The 15,697-nt window shown below is 41.9% G+C and overlaps 1 protein-coding gene across 7 annotated transcripts in view; it reads right to left on the bottom strand.

Annotated features, from left to right (window-relative positions):
* The window catches only part of XPO6 (exportin 6), a 114,321-nt gene that overhangs the window by 85,914 nt on the left and 12,710 nt on the right, over nt 1-15,697 (bottom strand). Inside the window, exon 1 of one of the 7 annotated variants that reach the window (XM_063611972.1) lies at nt 160-272. The exons of the other annotated variants lie outside the window; for them this stretch is intronic. The gene's annotated coding sequence lies outside the window, so the exon portion shown is untranslated. Of the gene's footprint in view, nt 1-159; nt 273-15,697 lie in introns of those variants that run through there. 7 annotated transcript variants of the gene reach the window in all.

Here is a 15,697-nt window from a genome sequence, read left to right as displayed (position 1 = left end):
GTTTGTTTGTTTGTTTGTTTTATAAGAGACAGGGTCTCTGTTTGCCCAGGCTGGAGTATAGTGGTGCAATCATAGCTCACTGCAGCCTTGAATTCCTGGGGTCAAGCGATCCCGTCCCAGCCACCCAAAGCAATGGGACTACAAGTGTGAGTCACTCACTGCAACTGGTCATGGATTCTTGGAGGTTTTTGAAGACATTCCAGGAGTCATACAGTCAATTCTCAATCTCACGTGAGCAGCCAACAGAGATTAAAGTGCAGCTGAGAGCCAAGCTAAACAGGGATTCAAAATTAGCTCCTGTAAACCACAGGCCCACAGTGAGAGCCAGACTCTCAGCAGAACTGCTCAGGTTGGAAATGAGGAGAGGGAGCTCAAGGCCCCCAGTGCTCATCCCTTCCCTTTGGGGTTCATATGGAGCCCCAAAACCCACTTCCTTTATTCTTACTCAAGTAGGAGTCGCAGGAATGACCTTGAGTTAACACTCTTTCACACAACCTGCCTGCAAAAAGGTAACCATTCCCAAACCAGTTTTGAGTCATCACTGGTATAAATTCTACCCTAGACATAATCAAGAGCCAGCAGCAGTTCTGATTATTTAATTATCTCTTAGCTTCTTTCTTCCTACCTATCTCCCTTCCCCATATCCTCTCCATCACCCATGGACTGAGACCTGACTATAAAAACTGCATTTTAAAACAACCACACTCAAATGTGTCACATGTCAAACTGTAGTATACCAGAGGCCTCCGTCGGGTGATTGACTTTGTGAAGACTGAGGAACTTTTCATCTCTGTGGAAAAACCAGCACTTCTCAGTACCAATTACAGAGGCTGAATAAGACTCGATTCACAAGCGTGTGCACACCAACCAACACACGCAAGTGCACTACACAGAACACAAGGGCCACATTCCTCCCACACTGAGGTCACAGAATGATGGCTCTGCAATGACACCTGAACTGCGACACACTGAATGATGAATTATTGTACAATACTTTGAGCACTTGTGAGTGAGAGGGACTTTCTTCCCTGAACTTTATATTTAGGATAAACATTAGCCTAGCCCCCTACTCCTCTTTCAAACTTCCATAACGGTTTAACTAAAACATATCCTTGGCTTGCAAGCCAAGCTGTTTTATTAAAAACTATCTATTTTTTCAAACCCAAAAATAAACTGAAAAGTGAAGCTAAAATAAGACTGCAATCTTCTAAAATGTTTCAAGTGTTTGTGTTGATCAAAACAGCCTCACCGTTCTCACTGACTTTATAAATAAATGCTATAAATGCAAACCTCTAAAATGAGTGTAAATAATAAAAGAACGCCGTAGTCTGTTTCATAAATCGAGTCTGGTATGCCATTTCATTTGAAAAAAGTATTTGCTATTTAAAATAAAAAGGCTGTGGGAAGATGCAGAAGAATCAAGAAAAATAGCACATGTTAAAATAAATCAATAGTTCTTCTGGAGCCAAAATGTGTTCCTGGAAACTAAGGACACATCTGCAAATTATAACTCTCCATAACTTCTTCTTGTGTTGAATCATTTTAAAGTAGATCCTGGAGCAAACTTGAGCTTATCACATCCAGGCAATCAACCACCAACATTTATTTAGTACTAGATTCTTGAGGAAGAGATCTGAGAAATAAATGATTACTAGCAAGTTCCTGATAATCTCCAAAAAGAATCCAACTCTGCCTCCATTCCCAGTCCCATCTACCCTTTACTCTCTGCCCCAACCCAAGAAGTTACAGTTCCTGCAGAAAGTGGAAGGACAAAAGTACTCCTAAGAATCCCAGATGGGCTGGCCCAAAGGTACTGAGTTATCTCAGTGGACTGTTTGCAGTCAGTTACAGATGCAACTCCTTGTTCTACTCTTTCCCCCGTTCTCACTACTACACTTTACTAGTCTTCAAAAAAAAAAAAAAACAACCCAGATGCATTCTCCCATTAAATGATGGCTATATGAAAAAGGAAGCTCCGAAACCTAATCGGGGCATTACCAGGTGTTTCTCAACAAGAAGAAATAAGTGTTGTTTGCATTTTTAATCATTTCTATATCTGTAACAATAATACCTGCCTCACAGGGTGATATGAGATCCAATCAGGCGATCCATGTAAAACTGCTACATAAACCGTAAGGTATTATTTAATCTGTAGTTATGGCTGATCTCATTTTTATTTGGTCTTAGATACCAAATGAAAACAGACCAAAGCAAAACAACAAAAGTGGTCAGGCCTACTTTGAAACTAGAGACTCATGCCCTCAGGTTTAAGGGCTTTGTCCCAATCATACCTAGTGGGGCTTTTCAGACTAGATTTCAAAATGAAGCTATATAAATGTATAAGCGGTAAAAATCAGGAGGCCGAGAATTTGCCAACATCACATAATCAGAACAGAGGTAGAAAAGACATAGAAGGCACATTCAAGGATACTGGTTCAAGGATAATGGAGAATTCCCTGGCTCCTGTTTGGCAACAAAGCCACCGGAACCTTGGCCAGCTGTTTCAAGCAAGTGGTGAAGCCAGATAAAGTAGATTGGGGTGAGTTAAGGAATTAACTGCAAGTGAGGAAGAGGTAATACTCCAAGCAGATGACACTTTCAAGTAATGAAAGGGACAAAGAACATAAAACAAAATCCAAGTGCCACTGTGTGGTAGGGAGACAAGGCTTCCATTCCCAAAGGCTATTCAAAAACTTTATCTCCTGCGCTGCATTAATTTATGAAGAACAAGAAAATTTATCTGACTGCCTCCTACCTTGTGCTTGGGATTTAAGCCTCAGACAGATCTTGACAAACTAAGGAAAGGTAAGATTAGTTTAAAACTAAGTGAGACACATTCACACACAAAAATTCCAGTTGGATTGTAGACACAGAGTATCTTCACGATCTAGGGGTAGGGAAAAATTTCTTAAACAGAACACATAAACCACTAACCATAAAGGAAAAGACTGATAAGTTGAAATGTTTATCAGATGGCACAATGGAGAGAGTGTAAAAGAAAGCCACAAAATAGGAGCTATCTGCAATATGGAAACAGGGAACTCATATCGGAGCATAAAATAACTTCAACAAATCAGTAAAAAAAAAAAAAAAAAAAAAAGACAAAGGACTTCAATTTTTTTGGACAGGCAAATAATTACTTATAAAAGAGGGTATTCAAAAAGCCTACAAATCAGTGTTCAGCCTCATTAGTTATCAGGAAAATACAAATTTAAAATAAGATAGTGCTACACATCTACCAGAATGGCTAAAATTTAAAAGACTGACAATAATAAGTGTTGATGAGGAGGCTGAGCAACCAGCACATGCAAATATTGCTGGTGGGAGTATACACTGGTACAACCACTCTAGAAAACTGACAGCTAAACATATGCATATCTTATGACCCTGCAATTCTACTCCTTGATATATACCCAACAGAAATTTTTACATGTATACCAAACAAAAATACACACAAATGTTCCCAGCACTATTATACACAACACCCAAAAAGTCAAAAGAACCCAAATATCCATCACCACTGGAATGGATGAATAGTGATTTCTTGATAGAGGAGAATATTACAAGACAACAGGAATTAATATTGCTACATGCAACAACACAGATTAATCTCACAAACACAATGTAGAGTGAAAGAAACCAAAACACAACCTTTCATTATTCACTTTATATTAATCTTAACAAAAAAAAACAACAAAAAAAAAGCCAGGCATAGTGGCACACACCTATAATTCCAGCTACTTGGGAGGCTGAGGCAAGAGGATCACTCAAGCCCAGGAGTTCAAGGCTGCAATGAGGTATGATTGCACCAATGCACTCTAGCCTGGGCAACAGAGCAAGACCTTGTCTCTTAAAAAATAATAATAATAATAATTTAAATAAGTAAAACTTATCTATGGTGTTATATTCAGACTAGTGGTTACCTTGGAGGAGGAAGGATTCTGGTAATAGTCTATTTCTTTACCTGAGTGTTGGTTACACAAAGATGATCAACTTTACAATTTATCTGCTTCTATGTAAATATATACTGCAATTTTAAACACTTAATGTTTTAAAATCCTCATTTCTAAAGTCCAGGTTGGTGTTATCAGACTCTTTAGAAACTGTATTTTAGCTCTATCAGCACAACTATGGCTCTGGGGACTGGCAATAAGCCTGCAGGTAACAGCGTGAGCATGAGGCTCCTGATTTCTAGGAACCATCTCGTCTTCAGAGCTGCCAGGGTGGCAGCACAAGGTATTACAACCCCATAAGCCTATGCTTCCCCAAGAGTTACTTGGCTCACCTCAATAGCAAATGGCACATACACTTAAAATCCTTGGGCAGGATGACGAATTAAGCTTGGCTCAGAATATACTCTTGGAGAGCTCTGCATAGATCTAAAACAAACCCAAGTTTTCTGTTCCAGAAACAGTTAAAATCTGCAAAGGTGATAAGCTTGCAACTGTGCCTGCCCTGACTTTATCTGCTCCTTTTACTTTGCTGCTCATGGGACAGCAGTTCAGAGATCTATGCCATTGACTCATTTATTAAGGGACTACTAAGTCCACCAAGACCCATAATCACCTAAAAAATTAAAACTTGGAAGAAGCGGAAGGGTGACATAATTTGAGATTGCCTTTGCTTCTTCCCCATATTCTCCATCCACAGCAAACACCATCAGGTCTGCGGATTGTTGCTTCTCACTCTTTCGCAGGTTTGTACCTTCTCCAGTATTTCTACGGAGCCCTGATCATCTCCTGCCTACATTACTGTAATTGCTTTTACCTGGTTACCAGGTTTTCCAATTCCAATCCAACCAGCACTTTACCGCCAGATAAATTCTCCTAAATATAGATTTTTCTGCCCCAATTTTTTTTTTTTTTTTTTTTTTTTTGCTAAAGACATAGTCTCACTCTGTTGCCAGGCTAGAGTGCAGTGGCATGATCATAGTTCACTGAGGCCTCAAACTCCTGGGCTCAAGCAATCCTCCTGCCTCAGCTTCGAGTAGCTGAGACTACAGGCACATGCCACCACACCTGGCTGATTTTTATTTTCATTTTTATAGAGACTGGGTCTTGCTCTGTTGCCAAGGTTGGTGTTGAACGCCTGACTTCAAGTGATCCTCCCACCTTGGCCTCCCAAAATGCTGGGATTACAGGTGGGAGCCTCTGCATTCAGTCTAATTTTTTTTTTTTTTTTTTCTTTAGAGACAGAGTGTTGCTGTATCACCCCAGGCTGGAGTGCAGCAGAACAATCACAGCTCACTGCAGCCTCAAACCCCTGGGCTCAGGCGATCCTCCCCACCTCAGCCTCCTGAAAAGCTGAGACTATAGGCACATGCCATCACACTCAACTAATTTTCTGCTCCAATTATTCTAAGCCTAGCTTTAATTCTGGAGTGACTAAGCAACTCAGCTATTTGTTGGACAAATGAGAATTCAATACTAAGTAACTGATATTGCTTAAATTAAGCCCCTGGGATACAATGATGAGTAAGACGGTCCCTAACTTCAAAGAACTGAAGGTGGCCTAGCAGTTACATCCTGTAGTCCTATGCCATATAAACAGCCTCAGAAGACCAACGAGAGAACTAACTCTATCTGAAGGAAAGAAAGCTTCACAGGGGTGATTTGGGTTTTGAAGAGCAAAGAAGTTTACTAGGAGGATAAGAAGGAAAGCATGCCTGATTCAATGTCACTCACCAGAGGAAGCCACTCCAATCTGAACACTCATGGTCTCATAAGCGAGTACCTAGCCCCATCCTGCATTTGCTTCTGAGACTGCAATTTATAGTTTAACCTTCATGAATTTTCCTACACAGATTATAGTACAGATCAGGTGATTTTCATCTTGTGTCTTTGTCTTGTAATCAGTACTACAGAATTTTGCCCTTGGTGCTGTTCTCTGGTCATTTCAGAATGGCAAAATAGTTTTAAAATGCAGGCTCTAGGGTCAGGTTCCCCAAGTTTGAATCCAAATGTGCAGCTTGACCTTGGCCTAGTTATTTAATGTGTCACTGTTCCCTCTTGTGCACAAGTGGGGATAGTAAAAGTACCTAACATATTGGGTCATTCTGAGAATTAAATAAAACGTAAAATACATAGTAAACACATTGTCAGGCATGAAGTGTGGGCTGAAAGTCACTGTTTATACGTCATAGATATTAGGCTTCTCTCTCTAACCAGAACATCAACTGTCTGGAAAGATGCTCTATCTAGTATGTCTGTATTTTCTGCAATATCCACCATGGGCTGGTGCTCAACTATTTTAAAGACCAAACTGAAGAGAGTAAAGGGAACAAGAAAACTGTTGGTATCACTTTCAGTTTCTCAAGAATACTGATAATTCCTCCAAATTGAAGATACATGTGAATCTTTACATTTTCCCCTTTAAGGGCTCTGACCATAAGCAGACTTCTGCTCACACGCAGATTCAATCTGTGTTGAAAAACAGGAGACTGCTAACGCTGAGACCGAAGGTGGATAATAAGGTGCTTTTCCCTAAGATGTGGCAGCTAGAAGGTGGTTTCCTCAAACCCTGATTAAATCTGTAACATGTTACCTAATGGCCTCTAAAACAACCCCCTCTAAGCATAACCTTTTTACAAAATTAATATTGGGGAATAATGACTATTTTTTAAATTTTTTTTAAATAAAGATGGGGTCTTGCTATGTTGCCCAAGCTAGTCTTAAAACCCCCAGGCTCAAGCAATCCTCCCACCTATGCCTCTCAAAGCTCTGGGATTACAGCCATGGGCCCCCATGCCCAGCCAAAAATGACTATTTTTTAAAGACACTTCTATTAAGCTTTTTGCCATCCTTTCCCAGAGCCACATTTTGTATAATCTACTAGAAGGTGAATCATATGGGTCTCCTATATTCAGGTTCATGGGCTCACAGATACCAAACCTCAATAAAATGAGGACTAGTATCCCAGAGTCCCATTCAAATATCCCTGTGGCATATCTAGAACGGTGTCATTACCCTATTTGCTTGTATATAAAGGCTTCCAAGAAAAGTGATTCTATCCCTGCTGCCAACCAAGGTTAAAAAGTATGCAAAACATATCCGGTGTGTTACAACACATGCCATTAGCAAAGACATTCAATCTCATGTAAACTTTCTCTGAAAGCTAACAGGATTACCATAGATGTCTAAACTCTCAGATCATCACTCTCACTTCCCTATACCTTTCACCACTGCAAAAAAAAAAAAAAAAAAAAAAAAAAAAAACAGAAGAGGGAAAAAAATCTTTGGCCTGTAGGCCTACACACAAGTATGAGATGAAATACTAAGCTTAAAATAACATGCGTGGGAACCAAGGCGAGTGACATCTACCTATCCCCCTCCTGAAGTCATTCAGCTCAAAAAGCTAGAAAGCTAGAAAAGTGCATCTAGGAAGCCCCAGCCAGGAGAACGACATTCAGAACAAGGCTTCTTCCCATCTCTCCTTCCCGTCACTACTGCTCTTTTGCATCCCAGCCCGCAGATATTTTCCTTTTCCTTTTGTTTTTTGGAGACACAGGTCTTGCTCTGTCGCCCAGGCGGGAGTACAGTGGCACAAACTCTATCTCCCGGGCTCAAGCTATCCTTCTACCTCAGCCTCCCAAGTAGCTGGGACCACAGCCGCACACCACCACACCCAGCTGATTTTTGTATTTTTTGTAGAGCTGGGGTTTTGCCTTGTTGCCCAGGCTGGTCTTAAACTCCAGGGATCAAGCGATCCGCCTGCCTCGGCCTCCAAAAGTGCTGGGATTAGAGGCATGGAGCCACCGCGCCCAGCTGACACTTCCTTTGAAAAAAAAAAAGCATAGCATATTGAAGTGGAAATCTCACTTTATTCCTCTATTTAAAAAAAAGAAAAAGTGGTGAAGCCCACTGACCCTCCACAGTCTAGCAGTCAGCAGGGCAATCAGGGAAGCCCAGAGACACTGGATGACTCACTCAAAGACACACAGCCAGTGAGCAGCCAGCCGGAATCTCAGCCCCAGCCACACCCATGTGAGTTCCTTTCCTTAGCCTGACTGTGATAGGACAGGGTAAGGCCAAGCAGAGGGAACATCCAGGTACAAATATACATTGATGTAATTAATTCTAAACATTGTGTACAAGAGTTGCAGAAGAAAAAAAATGTCTTCTACTGAAGCAAAGACATTTAACAAGTAACAGGACTGCTAAGGCTGGGCAGGCGCGCCCACCCCTCTATTAACACAATCTGGAGCAAAGTCATTCCCTTGCATGAGAAAGTCTTGTTTTCTTGTCTGCAGCTTAGATCTAGACATAACTTTGCATAGTATCTTCACACAGACATTTAATATTTGATTAAAACATACACTCTGGCTGCATCTAAACATAATTTTAGTTATTAAAAAGCACTTTTCTGCTTTAATCTAAAACTACCATAAAGTTGATCGATGGCAGAACATTCCTCCATTATTTCTTGGGTTTGCACAAAGTGCCCATTCAGATTGTCTGTCTCTTCCTCTAATTACTGCTGAGGACCAAGAGTTAGAAGCAAGATGACTGCCAGATGTCTGGGCCAGGAAGTTCAACTGGTCCCACTGTGGCAGTGATAACGTGGAAGCAGCATATTTTCTCCCCATGGAGACCAGTTAGAGGAAACATCTTTGTATACAGAGGATGGTACATTTTATGCTGGGAAACCTCATCCACATAGTATTGGAGAATGCATAAAAACAAGACTCACCAATCAGCTACCAATGGAGAGGTGCCCCCGTTTCTTTTTTTTTTTTTTTTTTTTTGAGACTGTTTAGCTCTATCACCCAGCTGGAGTGCAGTGGCGCAATCTCAGCTCACTGCAACCTCCACCTCCCAGGTTCAAGCAATTCTCGTGCCTCAGCCTCCCAAGGAGCTGGGATTACAGGTGCCCGCCACCACACCTGGCTAATTTTTTTTGTATTTTTATTAGAGACAAGATTTCATCATGTTGGCCAGGCTGGTCTTGAACTCTTGACCTCAAGCGATCCCGCCCACCTCGGCCTCCCAAAGTGCTGGGATTACAGGCCTGAGCCAGCGTGCCCAGCCTGGTTTCAGTAATTTTAAACAACAAATCTAAAGACTAAAGAGCATGACAAGTAAATGCTACACCTGACCACAGACTGATCCTGGACTGGAGGGAAAAAAATGCTATGAAAGGCATGACTGAGCCAACTGACAAAACTGGAATACAGGTGGTAGTAGCTTAGCTCAAAGTACTGAATCAACGTTCTATTAACTGAAGATGGTAACTGTACCGTAGTCATGTGGGAGAATGCCCCTGTTAAGAACTATATGATATACGGCAATGGACCATGACAAAGGCAACTTACTCTAAAATTGTTCAGAAAAAAATACATGTGTGTGTGAATCTACATGCATATATGTCTATATATACATATAAAGAGGGAATATGCAAATAATAAAGTTAACAGGACAAAATATTAACGGTAGGTGAGTTTGGGTAAAGGGTATGAGACATCTTTGTATAATTTATTCCTTGAAATCTTTCTATTTGAAATCATTTTGAAATAAACAGTTTTTAAAATACCATCTGCTGACCGATACCCTCTACCTTGCTCCTGGCTGCTCCCGACTAGCTCGGCATAGAGAAACGGGAAAGAGAAATGAAGAAAAGGATACAATAGGAAAGAATTATTCTCTCAGGTGTCAGGTTTATTTTCACCATGGTTATACAGCCTAGACATTAAAATGTTTGCATCTACTGGTTGGGCAACAAACCACATCCGCTAGGAGCCAAAATACATATATTTTATATACTTATTTATATTCCAGTCAGAAGGCTTAATTAAACAGCCAAAAAAGTAAATGATAAAAATAGTTATTCTGCAAGAAACTGTCTAAAATAAATGAGTAATACAGCCAAGAATAGGCTCTCTCTTCACAGTCCCATCTGCTTCCCTTTCCCAGGTACATATCCCAGGAGGATGGATGTTTATATCTGCATGCTTAGTATTAAACTCAAAAGATACTTACTGGGCACATTAACACAAGGCATGCTACCAAGAAATCCTGAAACAGGATCACAGAATCTTAAGACAGAAGTAAACAAACCCCAGAACACAGCAAGTTCAATCTTGTTCTACAACGAGGAAAATGAAGCCGAGAGAGCATCCTCCCAAAGTCAGCTAGCTGTGGGTCAAGTGAAGACACGGGCAGGCCACCAGAGCTCTTGCTCAGTGACAGCTCCTACACCCCTTGAAGAAGCACAGAGGAGTTCTGCTCCAAGGGTTTTAAGGATGATGAATGAGCTGGCTTTACCTGGCATTGGATGACATCAGGTAATGAATGAGTATGAAACTGACAAACCACTATAAAAGCATGATGCAAATCTAACATGATGATTAACAGTACTGCTCAGGTGAGTAATTTCATTTCAGCTGCTATTACCACCTGTGCTATTTAAGAGCAAGTCTCTTTTGTAAAACCTCTTTTGTAAAACCACCTTCATCCTGAATTATTCCCAGGTAGACTTGACATTTTAAATAAGTTAACGTAACGGCTGGGCGTGGTGGCTCATGCCTGTAATCCCAGCACTGTGGGAGGCTGAGGCAGGCAGATCACCTGAGGTCAGGAGTTCGAGACCAGCCTGGCCAACATGGTGAAACCCCGTCTCTACTAAAAATACAAAAATTAGCCGGGAGTGGTGGTGGCGGACGCCTGTAATCCCAGCTACTCAGGAGGCTGAGGCAGGACAATCACTTGAACTCAGGTGGCAGAGGCTGCAGTGAGCGGAGATCATGCCCCTGCACTCCAGCCTGGGTGTCAGAGCGAGACTCCATCTCAAAAAAAAAAAAAGTTAACAATATTATTTGACTTTGGTAAAAATCTCTAGACTGCATTACTACTGGGAACTAGGGTAGCATAATCATCCCTCCAGGTTCCACCCAGTTGCTATAAAGTCTCAAGAAACCAAGAGCAAACCAAAGTCTACCATCCTCTTTGTCAATGGCAAAGCTGCAATGCCTCGCCCTTTCCATTTCTAGTTGGCCTTGCCACCCGCCTCCAGACCTAGGGACAAAGAATGGTGCTAGCCACAAAAGGAAGGTAGGACACAGCTGAGGACAGGCTTCTCTTAAGAGTAAGCAGGGGACAGAGTTCAAGAACAAAGCCAGGCAGTGTTCTGATGCAGTGACCTCACTCCTGGTAGATGTGGACCAATGGAGTGAGGCTCTCCCCGGTGCACCAATCAGATAAATCACTCCTATGGAAAGGAAGAAATGAGAGAGTGGAGAAAGGACCAGAAGAATGTGCCCCAATACTGCTCCCACCTGGTGTGCAGTCAACAACCCCGAATGTAGGCTAAAGCAAGAATGAGGGGTCACAGGAAGGTTACCTTCTACACAAGCAATGAGAAAACTAACAGGTTTGTTTTCCCTAATAGGAAACAGTGCTGCCACTGAAGGGTAAATGGCCAAGAATGGCAGGCAGAGAAAGTACCAGGTTAGAGCCAGTCCTGGCTCTAGTGAGTCTAGTCTGTGGAACTATGGGCAAACCCCGCAAGCTCCTGGAGCATTCTTCATATTGAATGTAATCAGGTGTGCACACTGTGCACGTATTGGCTGATACAGTCATCTCTCCCTCACTGTAAGTTCTTCTTACGTAAACTCCATGTGCGGGTCTGCTTTTAAAAAGGCAAAGTCCCCCTAAGTTGCCACCAGCTTTTCCCTCTGAATACACCTAGTGCCACCTTTCTACTTTTTCTAAATTCATGTTCAGTCACATTCCTCAAAGGCTCTCAAAATACCACTGCCAATTGCCAAAGGGTCCTTAAGTATCCCTGCAAATACAGATAATGTTGCCGAGGTGGCAGCTGCTGGGGGATCTCTGAGGGCACCGTATTACGCAGGAAGTGTGGGGGCACTGCACAAGCAGAGATCTGTGTCGGGAGGAAGTGACTCTTCATGACCAATAGGTTCTCAATGCTCCTCCCATCCCTGCAGATCATTACTAGCCACAAAGGGAGAAGACGCTGCAAAGCAACTCTCTAACCAGGGACTCTCATGTGCCCGGGTTCCACTAATAAACTAAAACTTGTACAATATAAAAAACTATATTGTAATATTGGAACTATACACAGTTCCATCCCTCCACCCCACTGGTGAGGCACTGGATTAGAAAGGCAAAACAGTGGTAGTGGTGGCTGTGGTGGCAGTGAGCAGCAGGAAAGCAGATGGCGCCTTTCTGGAGAGAGTCGGTGCACAGTTGAAATGAAACAGGTACTCGGCCAAGGACCTTGGCCTTGCTCACATCCCTGGATAGTGAAGATGATGACTCTACATGGGGTTTTCCATGAGCCTTCAATCCCCGCACAGCAAGCACGCATCACCTGTCCCAGGATTCTCAACCAATTTTGCTAGAAGTGACTCAGTCCGTCTCCCAGCTCTGCCCCTTCTATAGGCACCAGCACAAAGCCAAGACTGACCAGAAATCCAACACCGTTCTTTTTCCTGGGCCCTTCCACCCCCAACAGGTGGCTGGGTACGCTTGTCCTGGGAATGCCTTAGTATGAACTGAAGAGTGTGGGCTGTGGAATCTCAAGGCAGGTCGCATCTGATGATGACTTCCTGATTACTTATCTGCATGCCCCTGAGCAAATTACCTAACCTCTCGGAGCTCAAGTTTCTTCACTTGCAAAATGAACTTTCAACAGTACTCCCCCTCACCAAGTAGCTGTGGGAATGACATCAATGGATGTAAATCCCTTAGCACCCTCATCCATAAATGAGTGAAACTATTTCACTAGATATTTCACTGGTGAGTCAATGAGCTTAAAAAAAAAAAAAGGAACAAAATTAAAATCCTACATAAAAAATTAGCTAAATGCTCAAAAACATCCCAAGAATGCCAAATGCCTTTTCACTTTCATTTTTATATACAAATCACCTCTCACTGCTGCAAACGAAGAATGTAAGAATGAAAACGTGTCCCACAGGCCTCCATCTGTGTTCAGGACAGTAAGAGTGTGGGACTAGACTCATGATTCTAGCAGCAAACACTTTTTTTCTTTTTAAAGAAAGAAATATTGCATAGAACCCCACCATATAAAGCAGACTAAATGAGAAACTGCTTAATTAATAAGGGTAGAGGAGGGGGTCTCAAATGCCTGTCTGTACTCCCAAACCTAGTACCTGTGACACCTCCAAGAATCACTATGGGCCTACAGAGCACCAGAAAAGCCCTGCACTAAAGCCCTTCCCAGCTTTGTGATTCTGGTTCTAATAAGTCTAGAATGTTTTTGGGGGGTAAAAAATGGTTGCTAAAAAGACTGGTCCGTTCGTTCTCTCTCAAGTATCTTTCAACTGCAAGCCCCATCACCACTGCCGCCCAGGGTCTTTGCTACCTGACCACCAGGGGTGATTAAACCACTTCATCAACCGGCCCTAACCTAGCTGACTTACTGTCCCCACTTCACCATCCACAGCCACTCACCCACCCTCTGCCTCAGCCAAACCCAAACTCACCCTTTTCTCTCCACATAACAGTTTCATGTCTTCATACACGCCATTTCCTCTATCTAGGATGCTCCTGACTCCTCGAAAAGGTCCCCACCTCTGTGAAGCCTAATGCAGTCCCCCCATCCCCACCCTCAGAGCTCCTCACTCCTTGTGGGCTTCAACATGACACCGACAACAATGAGCTGAAATTACATCTTTCATTCTCATACAGGGATGGCAAGACAACTGGTGCCACCTCAGTGGAAGACAAGTCAGCAATATTTATTAAATTTCAAACACAAAAACAACTTCACCCAGCAATACACTTTTGGTGATTTTTCCTCCAAAGCTTAGGTGTAAAGGATCTTCATGTCAATGCCGTTTGTAAAACAAAAGACTGGGCACAACTTAAATTTCCATCAAGGCAGGATTGGTTAAATAAGATACATCCACGCTGTAGAACACCTTCTAGCTAAGAAAAACAGTGAATAAGCTCTATACATATATGTATACGGAACCATGAAAACCACTCACCTAAAAACACATCTCCCCACACCCAAGGATCCCAGTCAAACATGGCCAGGCGTGGTGGCTCACACCTGTAATCCCAGCACTTTGAGAGGCTGAGGCGGGCGGACCACTTGAGGTCAGGAGTTAGAGACCAGCCTGGTCAACATGGTGAAACCTCGTCTTTACTAAAAATACAAAAATTAACCAGGTGTGGTGGCGTGAGCCTGTAGTACCAGCTACTCAGGAGGCTGAGGCAGGAAAACCGCTTGAACCTGGGAGGTGGAGTTTACAGTGAGCCAAGATCACGCCACTGCACTCCAGCCTGAGCATCTGTCTAAAAAAAAAAAAAAAATTGTTCAGACTACATCTAAGTTTATTAAAAAAAAAAACAAAAAAACCTTCATACCCTTGGGCCTTTCTGGGAATCTATCCTAAGGCAATTTTCTAAAATACATACAAAGCTTTTCGCAAAGACATTAATCACATTATTATTTACCATGGCAAAAAACAGAACAATGAACTGCTTAAGAATCCATGCAATGCGGTATTATAAAGCCACTGCAAATATTTATAAAATATTTAACGACTTGAAAAGCCACTTATGCTATAAAGTGGAAAAGGCAGAAGAAAAAAGTGCATTTACAGTGTAATCTCAACCATATTGAAAAAGTAAATAGGAAAAAAGACTAGAAGGAAGCAAATCAAAATGTTATTAGAGATTGAACCCAACGGTGGTAATTTTTTTTTTTAATTATCAAATATTCTAGAGTTCAAAATACTTTTTACAATCAGGATAATAACAACTAAGCAAAATCAAGAAGTGGCAGAGAAGATTTTGTGTTTCTACAGTAGCATCAGTACCTACTTTAATTGTCTAGCAGTACTAGAATAAAGAAGGCACAGAAACTGCGCTAAATTATTGGTCACAAGGCCAGGAACACCTGTAATCCCAGCACTTTGGAAGGCCAAAGCAGGAGGATTGCTTGAGCCCAGGATTTTAAAACCAGCCTGGGCAAGAGATCCTATCTTGATACAAGAAAAAAAATAATAATTTTAAAATTAAAAAAAAGAAAAGAAAGTTTTTAAAAAATAAATTGTTGGTCACAAATGTTGGAGGGCTTGGCTGCTGCAGTTTTGTTGTTTGTTAGTAAGTACCTATGGGAGAAGAGCTTACAAAAACTCCCTATACTATGTCTACAACTCTTCTATAAGTCTTACATTATCTCAAAATTACATATTTAAAATAAATAAATCTGGCCAGGCGCAGTGGCTCACACATGTAATCCCAGCACTTTGGGAGGCCGAGGTGGGCGGATCACCTGAGGTTGAGAGTTTGAGACCGGCCTGGCCAACCTGGTGAAACCCCATCTCTACTAAAAATATAAAAATTAGCCGTGTGTGGTGTCACATGTAATCCCAGCTACTTGGGAGGCTAAGGCAGGAGAATTGCTTGAACCTAGAAGGTAGAGGTTGCAGTGAGCTGAGATGGTACCATTGCACTCCAGCCTGGGCAACAAGAGTGAAACTCCGTCTCAAAAAGATGAAATTAAATTAAATAAACAAACCCTTTTTATAAAATTTTTTTTATTTGAAAGGACATGAGCCCATGACACAGCCTCAGGAGGTCCTGATGACATGTGCCCCTAAAATTAAAAAATCCTTGATAGATCACTCAATTTATCTTTCTCTAAAAACAAAACGCAGATGAATAATTTCCTGGACAATAACAAAGCACTTGGCTCACTACAACCT

The sequence above is a fragment of the Symphalangus syndactylus genome, chromosome 11 (assembly GCF_028878055.3).
Source record: "Symphalangus syndactylus isolate Jambi chromosome 11, NHGRI_mSymSyn1-v2.1_pri, whole genome shotgun sequence".
Lineage (NCBI taxonomy): Eukaryota > Metazoa > Chordata > Mammalia > Primates > Hylobatidae > Symphalangus > Symphalangus syndactylus.
The sequence above is the reverse complement of the archived record's forward strand: the minus strand, read 5'-3'. Positions and strand labels throughout refer to the sequence as shown.